The sequence below is a fragment of the Colius striatus genome, chromosome 25 (genome assembly GCF_028858725.1).
Source record: "Colius striatus isolate bColStr4 chromosome 25, bColStr4.1.hap1, whole genome shotgun sequence".
NCBI classification, from domain to species: Eukaryota; Metazoa; Chordata; class Aves; order Coliiformes; family Coliidae; genus Colius; species Colius striatus.
Genome location: NC_084783.1, coordinates 4,556,022 through 4,571,180, shown reverse-complemented (window position 1 = coordinate 4,571,180; position 15,159 = coordinate 4,556,022). Strand labels below are relative to the sequence as shown.

General features: G+C 43.7%; 1 long non-coding RNA gene across 1 annotated transcript; it reads right to left on the bottom strand.

Annotated features, from left to right (window-relative positions):
* Positions 1–887: 887 nt before the first annotated feature.
* LOC133627802 (uncharacterized) lies at positions 888–3,647 on the bottom strand. Its single transcript, XR_009820404.1, has 2 exons — positions 2,393–3,647; positions 888–1,141 (listed from the first exon to the last, which is right to left on the bottom strand). It is a non-coding gene; the product is annotated as an uncharacterized LOC133627802 (long non-coding RNA).
* Between the last annotated feature and the right edge of the window lie 11,512 nt (positions 3,648–15,159).

The window sequence follows — 15,159 nt, the reverse complement described above, 5'->3', positions numbered from 1 at the left end:
TAACTGAACTGAAAAGCAGCTGCAGTAAGACTGCATTTACGTTGTTGCCTAAAATTGAAGCTAAAAAACATGTTTGAAGCTTCCTACAGCAAGGATGTGGCTTACACAAGTGAGATTATCAGTCTCTTGTCTGGGTAAATTATGCAAGTTCGAAAAATCACTACAGTGTATAGGGTTAGGAGGAGCTGACAGCAGTATTTGCACTGGTCATCTGTAGACGCTGTTTCCTTGAAGCTGTGTGGGGGCAAATACTGTTCCTGACTTGTACCTTTCATGAAAAGTGGTCAGCTGGGGGAAACTAGGTGATGACTAGATGATCTCTAAAGGTGCCTTCCAACCCCTACCATTCTATGAAACAAACCAAAGTGTGGATCTCAGTGTCAGAACTGTCTTCCTACTTGCATCTATGGACTGCTCCTTCTGTCATAGTTATGGCTTCTCTAAGCTGTCACAGCTGATTTAAGAACTGATCAAATTCTGTTTCTACCTCAAGCTGCTTTTGTAGCTTTGTAGGAGGATTTACGTGGGAGGATGAATAAATGTTTGTGTAGCCAAGTGGTGAATTCAGCCAGGGAAATGATCTGGGTGTAAACTAACCTGGGGAAACAAGGAACTTTCATTTGGACATTTTTCCCAGTTCAGTTTGCTTTGTGGCTGTATGAATGTATGAATGCTTGTGCTACTTTAACAGGGAAGAAAGGATGGCATGGAAATAGAAGGAAAGTGAGAAGAGGATAGATCCTGGGGCAGCTGTCCACTCCTTGGGATATGCTAAGCAGACTGAAATAATATCACTTGTGCATGAATAGTGCGTGTGTTCTTTAATAATTTAACTATTTAATAACTTTATTCTCCCCCCCCCCCAAAATAATACCTTGTCATAAACCTCTTGTACACATTTTCTTTAATGGTGTAAGGACCTGACAGATGAGCTGTGATGGATTAAGCTTTGTTCTTTTCTGTCTCCATTCTTACTCTTGTGAAGGTTGCTTCCTCTTTGGTGTGTACACCAGAATGTGGCATTTGTGCTGCAGTTGCTCAGGGAGCAATACCTGCTGTGGTTGAAAGCAAGTCCCTCATGTTTTCACCAAAACCATCTTAAAATAATTGATACTCACCTTCAGCTTAATTGTTCCTTTATCTAAAAAGAGAGAGAGAGAGTGTGTTATTCTTGCCAAGCTCAGGTACTACCCTTTTAGACATTTGTAGTTGAATGAAACTCCCACATCACGGAGCTGCTGACTGCAACACCCCTTCAGTATGATTTCACCTGAAGTAATTTTCTTGCATTGTGCAAAACTATCTCCAGGGTGAGCAAGTTGGGCCCAGCACAGTTCTCTAAATTAAACTATGTCCACATTTATTCACAGCTTTTGTACAAGGTAAACTACAAAGTGCTTTATGGTTAGAGTACCATCAAGGCTGAGGTTCCAGCACAGAGCATCCTGTACTCATTGAAGTATTTTGCTGTAAAAAGGACATGTTCTCTTTTTGGAGTAGGATAATTCTCAAAACAAACAGTCACAGAATTTATTTTGATGGCTGGATACAGCCATATCTAAGATTTCTCTCTAGCACAGGTTGTCCACATGTGGAAGCATCACCCCCTTTGAATTACTCAACAAGTGTCAGCCAGTTTCAAAGACAAGGGGAGGATGAAACCAGATACAATCTGTTCCAAGAAAGGAAATGGCTTTTATGTAACTCCCAGTTTTTACACAGAAAAGGCTTAAAACATGATGGTTAAAAAGCCTGATTGCCTGAGCCCTGTCTACACTACAGCTTACACCAGTGTGAGCAGTGGAAGAACAGTGCTACTGGGTTTCATTTTCCATAATGTAAACACATTCAGTAGTAAGTTGGACATAATCAAACACTCTCAGTCCTTACAGGACAGAGAAGAATCTGCCTTTAAAACACAACCCCACAAAATATTATCCAACTTATCCAATTCCTCAAACATTACCACATCTTTCAGCAATACTCAGGCCTGAAGATGGAGAGGTTGCATTTCCCACACTCAGCTTAAAACAAAGGTAGGAAATGATGATGATGATGGTGGTGTCATTTTTTTATCCCTTCCCCAGCTGCCCAGGGTCACTCATTCAGATTTCAAAAGAAAGGATATTCACCGTAAAACATTTCAATAGCAGTTATCTGGGGTCTCTGCATGTCTTGAGGTTCCAAAATTATTAGTCTTGGATGTTTGAGATCACACACATCTCAAAATCACAGTAGCACAACCACCTGAGAAGTTTTACTAGATAAGGAATTAATTCATTTGGTTCCAGTTCCATTATCATCTAAAGCAACTCTCCACGAGACTCTGATGTGCTCTCACTGCATCTCAACTTAGAAACTAGTTCTCAAGCTCAGAATTGTAGGAACTTACCCAGAACTGTTCCATGGCTTCGTGACACAGTTTCTCCTTTCACCACTAACTGAATCTGAACTGTTGTCTCCTTGACAGAGTTAAAGATGGTTACACTTATCGCTTCCTCAACACCAGAGCGGAAAACAGAAGGTGCTGCAATCAAATAGCCCCTGAGAAGCAAAATTGGAAGCAGACAGTCAAGAACAGCAACAAGAGTGTGATTCTTATTTGTATGTCACTCTATGCATAACATAAACAACCCTCAGTATTTAAAGGCAGTAATAGTGACCTTTACTGCACACGTTATAAATACATTCATTTATACACTCTGTAGAAACACACTAAACCTGTAACTAACCATAAAAAAGCTGAAGTTCGGGAAAGAATAAAGAGATACCTGAGCCTCCAATAGAGTTTTGTAGATAATGTCTCATTTGGAAAGGACTCAGATACTTCTAACATTTTTATCTCAGTTACTTTTCATCACTCCCCTTACAGAGTTAACTTGTCACAAAGAAGAGGAGACTCTCAGTGATGATATTCAGCACTTTCTGGATGTCAGACTCACATCAACCTACCACATCTAAACTTCCAATTTCTACAGAAGGAGCTCAGAAACTACAACTACAAGACTGGGCTCAAATTCTAACATGTTTTTGTTCAAACAATTCTATCTTCCAAGTTTAAAAGTGGGCAAAAAGGACTTATTTTAGCTGGCACATACAGAGTTTTAAAGCCACCCCAGACGACCTCCCATCTGCACTACAGTCCTTGTGCTGCTGAATGGAATCTATACCATTCCTGAATGGCACCATGCCATGGACTTGTCAACTCGAAGGATTACAGACTCTGAGCTCTTTGATGCACTGGGCTGTAAGCAACACATTTATATTCTCTTCATGACACACCTTTCTGCTTTTTCTTCAGCCCCAAAGGATTTTTTACATGAGGCAATTCCTCATATGACTCTTGAAGCCCTATTTCTCAGCCCATGCCTTTTTACAGCTCCATGAGACAGTTTGGTTTAGTTCATGATTCATTGTCACTCTGGGATGAAGATGATGATGATTTACAGCCCTTAAATCACCTTTTATCAAATTCCAGCCCCCTGTTTCTCACTCAGCAGGCCTCATTGCCATGGAGATCTCATTACCCCCAAAGGAAGTTCAGATCTCTGTGGCATTTGAGTTTAATTGCACTGGGTATTTACAGATTCAAAACCTTGTGGTTGCCAGGTTTGAAAATTCATCAGAACAATAACAAATAACAACTAAAAGTTACTACTTTGTCTGTAAATTCTTGGTAAGAAAGAAGCTGCAGAGGGAGTACCATCTGCATCCAGGATGAAATGATTAGATTAAAACTGTCAGAGAAGCACAGCACTGCAGTGCCATATGTGAAGCACATGTATTCACATTGTTCTAAACTGCTGTGGCTCTTTCTGAAGCATCAACCCATCGGCACAGATACTGAAATCACTTCATGAGGAGCGTTTGGACATTAAATATTTAACTTGGCAATTTAACAGTTAACTTGACAGTGACTGGACAGATCCTTGAAGCACATTTCACTAACAGCTCTGCCAGATCACACCAAAACTTGGTAGAAAGAGATATTTACTACTAAGCAAATGAAAATAGGCTGTGGGTGGCTCTTCATTAATGCAGCTATTCATGGTGTTGATGGGCTAGAATAAGCCATAGATAAAGGAAAGAAAGCAGCAAACCTTGATCAACGTTAACCTAAACACTCCAGAAGGAGCTGAGGACTCAATTCCTAAAATCCAGAAAGCTTTCCCCGCAGGGAAATGTGACTTTCCACACAAGAATCCTTCACGTGCTCTTACGGAGCAACCATCATTACCTTCAACCATCCCAAACCCAACAGCAGCCCCTGCGCAACACCCCGGATTCCTTAAAGAATTGTTTGCAGAAGAAAGCTTTGCAGCCGCTTGCTGGAGCAGCTAGAGGCAGGTATTTCTCCGGAGACTTTCTTTTCTTCCCCCCTCTCCTTTCTCTGTGCTGTGCACTTTTGCACCGGCGAGCACAAACGTGCTGCTGGGCTCAGGAGCAGCCGCCGCTCGCCTCCCCGACCTCAGCTCCTCGACGTGACTTTTCGCAGGCTTTGTTAAGTAGCTGGGGCAACCACTCCCGGAGCCCCTCGCAGAGAGGAGGGAGGCTCATCCCTTCCTCTCCTTCCCCCATCACCCCTTCCAGGGAGCCCGCCGCAGGCTGCGCGACCTTCTCTGGGTACTTACTGCCTCTCCCGGGGCTGGGCTGCGCTCAGGCTGCAGAGGGTCAGGAGGACCCCCCAGACGCAGCCGGGCTCTTGGCGGGGCATGGTGCTGCGGGGCCCCAGGCCACGGCACTCTCCGAGGCCAGGAGGAGCCTTTTGTTCGCGGCGAGCGCAGCCCGAGCCTCCCCCGCCGCCCCGCTCCCGGGCTCGGCTCCCCGGTGCCTCCGGCCCCCGCCCCCGCCGCGTCCCCGCCCCCGGGCCGCCCCCTCCTGGCCCCGGTGCCCGCTCGGCTGCGGCCCCGGCTCTTTGTCTGCGGCTCCCCGCCTGCTCCTGACGGCGTGCACCGGGGGAGGGGGCCGGGCCCCGCACCTCCGCCTCCCGGCGCCGGGGCTCGGCTTGGCGCTGCCCGCTCCCAGGTGCGCTGCGCGCCCGGCCCCCGCGGGCTCCCGGCTGCAGCCGCCGCTCCTCGCCGCAGCCCCGACAGCCGAGCCCGGCCGGCATCTGCTCCTCAACTGCCGCGCTCAGCAGCACCGGGAGACCATCTGCCCGAGCGCTCTGCCTTCCTCCTCGACGGTGCCACACGCAGACTCCGCAGCTGCGAGAGCTGAGGTGCCTTAAAGCTGCCGTCAAGCCGCACCAGGCCAGAGCAGCCCCTGCGCGCTGCTCCCATCGAGCGAGCTTTTGCACTCCACTGAGCCCCACCAAAGAGCTGCTTTCCAACTGAAAATCCAGTGCCAGGGCTGATGCGACTCCATCCTCCTCTATTCCTAGGCCCTCTCTGTCCATCTCCATCCCTCGGGCCTGACCCGTGGTTACCGGGGTTTGAGACAGGAGGGGGAGCTCTCGACTGCATCAGGCTGAAGAAGGTGAGTCGAGTTGACACAAATGGAGGAAAAGCACACCCAAAGCAAAAGCAAGGATGCAAGGTGACAGAATCAATGCCGTGTCTCACGGAGAGGGATTAAATGCCACATCAAGGAATGATTTCTCCATCCCTTGCCAGAGACAACATGGGCAAGCCAGGATCCCAGGTGTGTGCTTCAGCAGAGCTGCCCTTGCCCCAGCAATAACTGAAAACCCTTAATGTAGGTAGTTTGAACGGATTCTTTCCTCCAATCCTCCACACCTGGCTTAATGTAAACTACCAGGAAAACTGGAAAAAAATATTGAATGCTATTCTTTTCTTTCTCTGTCAGCTCCAGTGTTTGAATCTCAGTTTCATTTCTTCTACCAATCACTGAGCAGCATTTCGTTCAGCAAAAACACAGATTTGTATCCAAAAGGCAGCTCGATTGTTCACCAAAGGCCCTTTCCTCTGGCTTCCAACAGGAAAAACAGCAAATCAAGTTGTTAAAGCTGCCAAATGTGTCAATTACTTTTCACTCTCTTAAAATTATTTGTCACCAGCCATTTTATCAGGATCAGTACCAGCAAACATTTGCTGCAAGTCAGTCTCACCCAGAGGAGTGAGGAAGTTTCCCTGACTGCTTCAGCAAATGGACTTCAGAGGCTGATTGGTCCACAGCCAGGAGAGCAACAAAACAGTGCCTCAGGTTTTATCTTGTTTGAAACTTATACTGATTTTAGTATGACTTCTCTTTAGATAAATCACTGACTCCATAGCTTTTTGATAAGTTCAGGTTATCTTCACTAATGGCTGTCACTGCTAGATGTGACTGCATTTCCCTACTTCAGTCTACCTTAAAGCAGCAGCATCATATCATTACTGTGCTGAGGCATAACAAAAGGGAACAGGTTTTATCAAATGAAGGAAAAAATCCCCAAAGAAACTAGGCTATGGCTTTAAAAAGTCTGCCTCACCTGAAAATTCTTTATACCAGGTGACATTCTCAAATCAAAAGGATGATGTGTTTTGCAAGGCTCATCCCAGCTCTTAGGATTGGACACAACACTTAAAAGCCACAGCCACACAAGTTTGGAAGGTTGTAAAGAAATCACCTACATAAACCACTCATCACAGCAACAACCCTTGACTAATTTTTCTCTACAGATCTTGTTTCCAGACTTGTCCTAATTGTCAAGACCAGGGTGGAGAACTAAAGGAGTTTTATTCAATAGAATGATAACAGCAGATTTCTGCTCTCACTACTGAACAAGAAGTTTTTACAGACTGTTCACCACCTTGGGAAAGGCCATTTGGATTTCTTTTCAATGGGATTTTTCTCACTAAAGCTCATCTGTGGGAGGAGCTGCAGAATGACTTGGAGCAGTTTCCAGCCTTTAATATGACGTAAGCTGAATGAATTTTGCTCACTGTTGTGCTATTTAAGCAAAACTGCTCCTCTCTTGCTCACTTCACTGCTCATGTATCTTTACAAAACAACTCTACAGCACCGACCAGGAGACTCTTTCATCTGCCCCAAATCGAGGGCACATGAAAGAAAAGCACAAAGTCAACCAGAGGCCCTCCCAACACATCTTTTCTCTCCATGTGTAAAGTAAATCACCATTCTGTGATTCTGGGATGTATTTTGCTAGATTATGCTTATTAGTTGGACAGGAATGCTCTCCACAAACCCTGCGGTGCTATTCTCTGGGATGATGTCAGGTCAGTTGACATTAGGCTGTTTTTATGTAGAATTAAGCACAATGGCCACCATTCTGTCTTTTTGAGAGCTGTATTTTTCCACAAATGTTTCACTGGAACATTAGTTTTCTTTTTCTCTGTACTAAATGCAACGATGGCACAGCTGAGATCCAACATTTGCTTTTGCCAGCTCTGTTAAGCCTGGGTTGCACTTCTGTTTACAATATTCTTAATAAAATAACTCTGGTTTATAATGCATCTGGGCCTTTGAAACTCAACTAGAAATGGAAATAGCCTGACTCATCTACATTTAAGAGCGTGGATTCTTCCTTACTGCTGGATTCTCCTTCAGCTTATTCAAACTCATTCAGACTCTGGAAGCAGAAAGATCATTTCCCAACCAAACCAGCTAAGCTCTGAGAAGCAACTTAGAAGAGCACATTGAAGTGGGAATGTTGGGGGTTTTTAAAATCAAAATAGCAAAGAGAAAGCAAAATGTGGTGTGTCCAGATTCTTTTTCAGCTTCGTCATATTCTCATATAGAACCACAAAACCCGTATATCTCAGTATTTTCCTGCCTGCAAAGTAGCAATACTGATGTCAGCCTCCTCCCTCAGAGTGATACTTAAAAGCATGTTGGAATCCTTTGATTGAAGACAATAAGGAGGTAAAATGAAAATGGAGCACCTCTGCTGCTGTCATGGTGTGGCAGCCTACAACTCGTGTGCAATACCTCACTAATCTAAACAAGGCCTTTGATAGTAGTCCTGCAGAGATCAGGTATGTTCTGGATGAAACAACACTATGCTTGCAAAAGAACAGTTACCTCTACACCTAATGCATGTCTCTATAGAGCAGACCCACAAACAGCTCCTTATAGACTCCTGCCCAAGATCTAAGGGGTACATACCAAAAAACCCCATAAGGTGCCACTAAACAGCCATTCTGTAGCCATCCACGTTGTATCTCTGAATAAAGCTCTGTGGATAGAGCAGTGACACGATTCAGCAACGAATTCATCACTGCAGCAGAGCACACTTCTAAAATGAAGCTCCAGCACCTTCAGCACAATGCTGTAACAGTTTTGAACACAGACCAGTGTATTTCTACACCTAAGAAATCACAGCTAGAAATTATCATGACATGGCATATGGCCTTTTAACTCATTGTTAACTTTTTTTAAAGGAGAAATTTCTTCCAAATTGAAGAGTTTGTATTTGATGTTTAGTGAGTACAAGAAATACCAGGCAATGATAGTCTCTAAAGACTGCAAACTCATATTCTAATTATGAAAGTATGTGCAATGCTGCAAATAAGGCTAGAACCAGAGATACCATTTCAAACCATTTAGTTACTGAAATGGAATTTTCTGTGCCTGCCAAATGAATCCTATTCAGTGTGATGCAACAGGTGTTGGAATTCCAGCAGCCGCCTGCAACCCACATCTGGTAATAGTTAGGGGTTTAAAGGAAGTTCTGTAAGAACTGCTTATGTATAAAAACTATTCATCAGTCAAATCTGTGAGCCACATTCACCCACCCGTGTGCACAGCACATACTTCACATTTTTATTTCATTAACAACAAAAAAGGTGATTCTGGTCCTCAGGAAATGTCAGGAATGTCAGGCACTTGTCCAGGTGGAAAGCATGCAGGGGGTTGCTGTGGCTCTACTGGTGTGGCAGAAAGGTGAGGGAGGGACTGCAGTTCATTGAAAAAGGTGTGAATGCCTCTGTATTGGTTCTGACAAGGTCTAACTGACATCCTGACCACTTGTACATTCTCATCCTTATTCTGCAGAAACAAGAATTCCCCCACTGTGTCTCATCCACCCTGCAAAGTTAAAACCACCAGCCAGGTATTTGGCAAACAAAACCCAGTTAACACTAAGCTGTAAATGACACCAATTCTTGAGTGCTGTTACCCTCAGCCTCCTTTCACTTTTGTCCCCCTCAACTGCAAATTCCAATCAATATGAGTACTCATAAGAATCAAGTGGTAGGATGAGGATATTAATAATGAGCCTTTGTTAACTGCCTCTGCATGAGTGTTATCACTAACTTCTCACACAAATAACCAGACCTAAAGGCACAGGAGGTAATAATTAAAGACTGTGAGAATACACTTGTAAATGGTGCATGTAAGAAAAGATGCTGCAATAAAAACAAGACTAGCAGTTATTCATGTTTGCATCAAGTTCTGTAAACACTAGATTTCAGCAGAAGGTGAAAAATAAACAACAGACAAGTCCTCAGCTTTAGGGAAGCCAGAATCACTCGTCCCCCTTCCCAATAGAAGTACACTCATGTCAGTCAGTACGTACCACCAGCCAAGATTAAGGTCTTAGTTAATTTTTACAGCATTATATTCATGGTAAAAAAACCCACCAAAACCCTACACCCATTGCTTTAACTCTTAGGTTTGTTCTCCCTTTCTGTTTCTGTGACAGCCTCCTTTCTGTTAGTCATAGATATCTGATATAGAAACTGATAACTGAAAGAAGTGTCCCACCAGCCTGGCCATCCTACTGCAAGCTTACCAGCAATGACGATGTCTTTAACAGAAATGACATCAGTCCAGAGACAAAGCGGTAGAAACAAGACTGATCCTGCCTCCTGGGAATACAAGCACCTGTAGAACAAAATTACAAGGATCATTAAAGAGCCCACTGAAATTAAGAATGTATTCTGAGTAGCATATCACATGATAATGATATCAAGGATGGAATTATTACCTAGTTGTGTCAAAAATACTTATTAATCACCTACAGAACGGGAGAGGCTGATCTTTCACAGTAATGTAACATTTTAATTCCTTACAAAATGACTTCAAAAGTCCTAAGAAATCATTCATCTGGTCAGATGCTCACTTAGAACAGAGCACTGTGCTTAATGAGACAGCTGTCAGTAAGGAATTACTTTCCAGTTTTCTTTTCAGCCTCTACATATGACTGATGCAACAGAGGTTTGTGCATAGTCTGGTGTTTTATACAGAAGTAAGGGATCTAGAAAGGTTGTGACGTCTCCATACCTGAGAGTGATTGAAAATTCAACTGGACACTTTTATAACTAGGAAAAGGAGAGGTAGAGGTAGGAAGGGGTAGAGGTGTCCTTTTACCATACAAACCATATTAAGGTGAGCAATTGGATCTTATTCAGTTATGTCAAGACAAGTTTCTCAAAACAAAGAGTTCAAGGCTCTCGACATCTTTGGGTACTTTGGCCTGTACAGACACTGCCTATGCTCTGCCCACGATACACTGAAGTTGTGGAAGTGTACTGACATCACTTTACACTCCAACTAATAAGCTTCATCCTGGTTTAGCAGAGGATCAGTGATGCACTCCTAGAGTTGCTCGATACCATTTAACTTCCTGAAATACTGTCTAAAAAGTTCTGAAGAAATACACACCAAAACCTCACAGCTGAAAAGTGCCACACAGAGAATATAATCACGGGTAGTAGTCCTGAAAACTCTATTGTTCAATCACGTTTAACTTCCCATCCCCACATAGAATAGATATTAAACCAAGGAATTAAGTTTTGATATCCTACAGGTCATCTCCAAGTACACATTATCTGTAAAAACAAAAGTTCCATCTTGAGAGGCAGCTGACATTTGCTCCCCTACCATAGGACATTTAAGATCTTGAAATAGCAGGAAACTTGAGAGCTCTTGCATACACATTATCACAGGAATACTTTAAAAGAAACTCATCATTTTGAGACTATTCTGCAAAACTTATCCTCCATCCCCGTGCTTGCTTTACAGACCACACACAAATGCACTGGAAGAAACAACTGAAAATCATTCCTGAGAGTTGAACAGGAATGTAAGCACTGGAAATGCTCTTAATCAGTGTGGGTCAGTGGTGCCTTTCAGAGCTGTTCCATCTTCTGTTGCTGTGGAGCTCTTCTCATGTCCTGAAAATCACAGTCCAGCCAGTAGTTTTGTTTATCACATTCAGTATGAGTTTCCAGATCTCTGACAGAGGGATGTCTGCTCCAAGGCAGGGAAGGCTGCAGTAATCCCAGAAGTTCTCATTAGCCTAACATGCAGAAATATCTGCTGGGGCCATGAGCTGCTTACTTGCTGCTGATGAGCAAGGATTCAGCTCCATTTGAAGCTAGTGTGAACAAGGAACTGTAGATTTGGGAGTAATGGTGAAGAGACAAGTGAGGCTTCAGCTATAGTGTGCCAGAGGCAAGAGAGATGCTCCTTCCTGTTGATTCCTGCTGACCCTATGGCAGAGAGCAGAAGAATTACAGTAAAAAAGGCTTTATCTCAGTCCTCTCGAGCTGGTGGTGGGCAAACAGTCAGGCAACACCAGTGCAACTGGAGAGCATGTGGTCAGAGCTCCCCAAGAAAGAAAAGAATGCAGGCAGTGCAAACTTAGCTTAACATGATCTTTGCCAACTGCTTTTCAGACCATTAGAGTTTTGCAGGAGGTAAATGCATTTCAGTGCTTCTCCCTTCCCACCCAGGCACTCAGCTGCCTCATTTCACAATTGCTTTCAGTTTTTGGAAGAGGAAAAAAAGCCCCTCAACCCACCACCTTAGGAGACAAGAAAGTTAACAATTACTCAATAAGAACTCTGGCCTAAAATATGAATGCTTAGGTAACACACAGTGCCCAAGTTCAGAGAGAACAAAACTGAATGGACATTAATACAAGTTACAGAAGGGAGAACATTGATAACTCTAGGTTCTGAAAAGAGCCCTTAAGTTGTTTAGGATTCCAACTGATTCAGAGCATGTGATGTTTTCAGAAAACAAGAGGAAAATACAAAATAACTGGTGTCACATCTGTTTAGCTCCTGCTCCAGTGATTCTGTGGTTCTTTGTTGTTGTTGGTACAGTGATAAATACAGCAGCATCTAATTCTGTGGTTGTTTCAAGGTGGAGGATCCTAAACCAGTTCTGCAAAGAGCCAAACCAGAATTACTTAGAAAGAATATTCAAGAAGATCAAGATGGAAAGGGATCAGTTCAAAATAGTTTAAAACCCTTTCCTGGAGGGCCAGGCTGCTTCACCTAACACTTGTTCTTGCGTTTATACAAAAAATGATTACAAGTGGCCAACTTAAAAGAGAAGAATGGCATAACCCTCAAATCAATGCCTACAATTCTTCTGAAACAATGAGTGCACACCCCCAAGAGCTTTATTGTTTTGCACATTCAGTTGTCAGGACTGGCCTTTTGCCTCAGGCTTGCAGTGCAGACAATGACTGCCACCTGCAGCACTGGGGACAAACTATGGCCCCAAAGGATTTAGCCTGTACCTGTGATCACTGCAAGCAGAACCTTTCTCACCACCCTTCTCCAGGAACAGAACAGCATTCCACTTCACTTTGCAAGGAAAATTTGTGTTGCTGTCTGTGATTTAAGTAGCATTTGGAGGTGTATATATATACACACACACACACACACACACATACAAGAGTATCTCAGTGGTAGAAAGTCACTTGAGTAAAATTTACAAGTACTTCTTTAATAATTTTTAGACCAGCAATGAGGTTTCCCATAAACAAATCTGACTTGGAAGACATTCTGACTTGTGCCTGTGCAGAGACAGAATTATCAAGACACTATAAACTTGATTTTCATTTCATCCCTACACTCTCATATTTAAGATGCCTCTTAACTTCCTTAGCCTCAGAATGACACACAATAAGCAAGTTAAACTCAGGAAAAACAGTTTGACTAGCAGTTCCACTACATAGGAGTCTTTCTATTCAAATGTTCATCTACCAAAAAGAAACAATCTAAATTTGCAGCTAACCTATGACATGACTGCTTAGCAAAGTTCCCCATCCAGTGGCCAATGTCGTCGGTGCAGCTCACGTTTCTGGCTCAGAACACGACCCTGCTGCGTGCAACACTTGGCAATGACAGAATGAATGGCTGGACATGGAGAACTATTAGTTGCAGGTCATTTAACACCTGTAAGGGAGCAGAAACAACAGATGAATCACTTTAAACAACTCATTGCTCTCCTAGTGGCTCGTGGATAAGTTGATGTGGAAAAAAAGAGATTTAATATGATATACTATACATTTTAGCTACAAGAAAGGAGACAGGCAGCAAAGCTGGTGAAGGATCTGGAGAATTGGTCTTATGAGGAGCAGCTGAGGATGTTTAACCTAGAGAAAAGGAGTCTGAGAAGACACATGATGACTCTCTACAACTCCCTGGAGGGGAGTTGTAGTCTGGTGGAGGTTGGTCTCTTCTCTCCAGTAATGAACGACAGCACATGAAATGGATTTAAGTTGCGCCAGGGGAGGTTTATATTGGACATGAGGAAGCACATTTTCACTAAGAGGGTTATTAAGCTTTGGAATGGGCTGCCCATGGAGGTGGTGGAGTCACCATCCCTGGAGATATTCAAAAGGGATATGAGGGATATGGTTTAGTGATAGGCTTGGCAGTGTGAAGTGACTGCCTGAACTTGATGATCTTAAAAGGTCTTTTCCAAACATAAGAATTCTGTGACATCACTGGGATTTTTCCCCTTCCCCAGCCCTTCTCAAAGGTTTAACAAACTCCTAATGGGTAGTTTGTTATATATTGACTTCTTATCCAGTGTGCTGCACACACCTTACACATCCAGTTACTATAGGTCAATGTACTCCTATTTTTTTAATAAAAGGAGGCAAGAATCTAGTTACACCCTTAGTAATACCAGGAAGAAAGTGAATTGCACTGCAACGAGTGCAAGGAGAATGTTCCCAGCATTTTCTGAGCAGGCCAGAAATCTTTATAGACACACAGAGCTTAAGCTAGAAATGTACCACTATGCAGACAACACCAAGCAAATGCTTTGAAAGAACCATCGCAGAAAGAGGTTCCATAGGTAAAAAAGAAACCAATACAGGACACAATATGTCTTTGAGAGGAACACATTCCATCTACAAACCTGGAAAGCAGTCTGGAAAGGCCTGCCACATATGGCCCAGGTGTTCTTAGCAGAGCAGTCACTCCCAGGCACTTACTCAGTAGCTAGCTTTAAGGTTTCTCTGCACATTCACGCTCTTCTGGCCTCAGCACGTTGGCTGCCAGTGGCCAATGGCTTGCGTCACGTGAAGGTTGAGCTTGACTAGTCTGTCAGGAGCTGCTGCTGGGGACTTTCACTGAAAACTGCTTCAAAAGTCAAGCATTAGAATTTATGAGAAATTAGGAAGGTGACAGATATCACAGATTGGACACTGCTGTTGATAAACACACTGCAGTTGTGCTAATATATGATCAAAATGGCAGCAATGCTTGTCCTGGGGATTGTCACCTAGACAAAAAGCATGATTCTTACCAAGGTGTCCCTGGCTTGGGTGAGGAAGAAGAGTACAGTCCATCACCTGCCTCACCTGGGTCTTCAGTCTCTTTGGTCCTGCTGCATCTCTCTGAAGCAGCAGAGCAAAAGCATTCAAAACACTAAAAAGGCTAAAAAGCCAAAAAACCTCTCCTCTCCCCTAGGGACTTTGACTTCTCTGTTCATCCCTGGGGTGACATTTGACATGATTTGGGTGGAGAGTTGAGGAACAGTTATTTCTGGTTTAGCACATCCCTCTTTTTGCTCATTTTCATCGTCAGGGGTGTCACAGGGGTGCTAACCTGAGTATCCATTGCATGGCTCATGCAGTTCTCTCACTCTGGGCACCTGTGGCCTTGCTGAAACTGTTTGGAAGCTGCTTTTCTCTCAATCCCAGCATTTGCAGCCAAAACAGAACCATCTTGCCTCCACAAGGCTTCCTCACTCGGCTACTTTTCAGGCTGATCTCTCAAGGCCTCCACCTCCCAGCTCTGCATCACAGAAGCAGGTACTGGCAGTTTTAACCCTTTGAGTGCGATTCCCACAGCTTGCCATTAGCACCTGTTAGTGCCTGCAAGTCCATCACTGCATATCTACAATCATAGAATGGTAGTGTAGTATTAGCCCTATGTAAGCCCAGATGGAAACAAAAGCTTCTGTAGTAGAACAGGGAAGATATTCTGGCATGAAGGCTAGAGA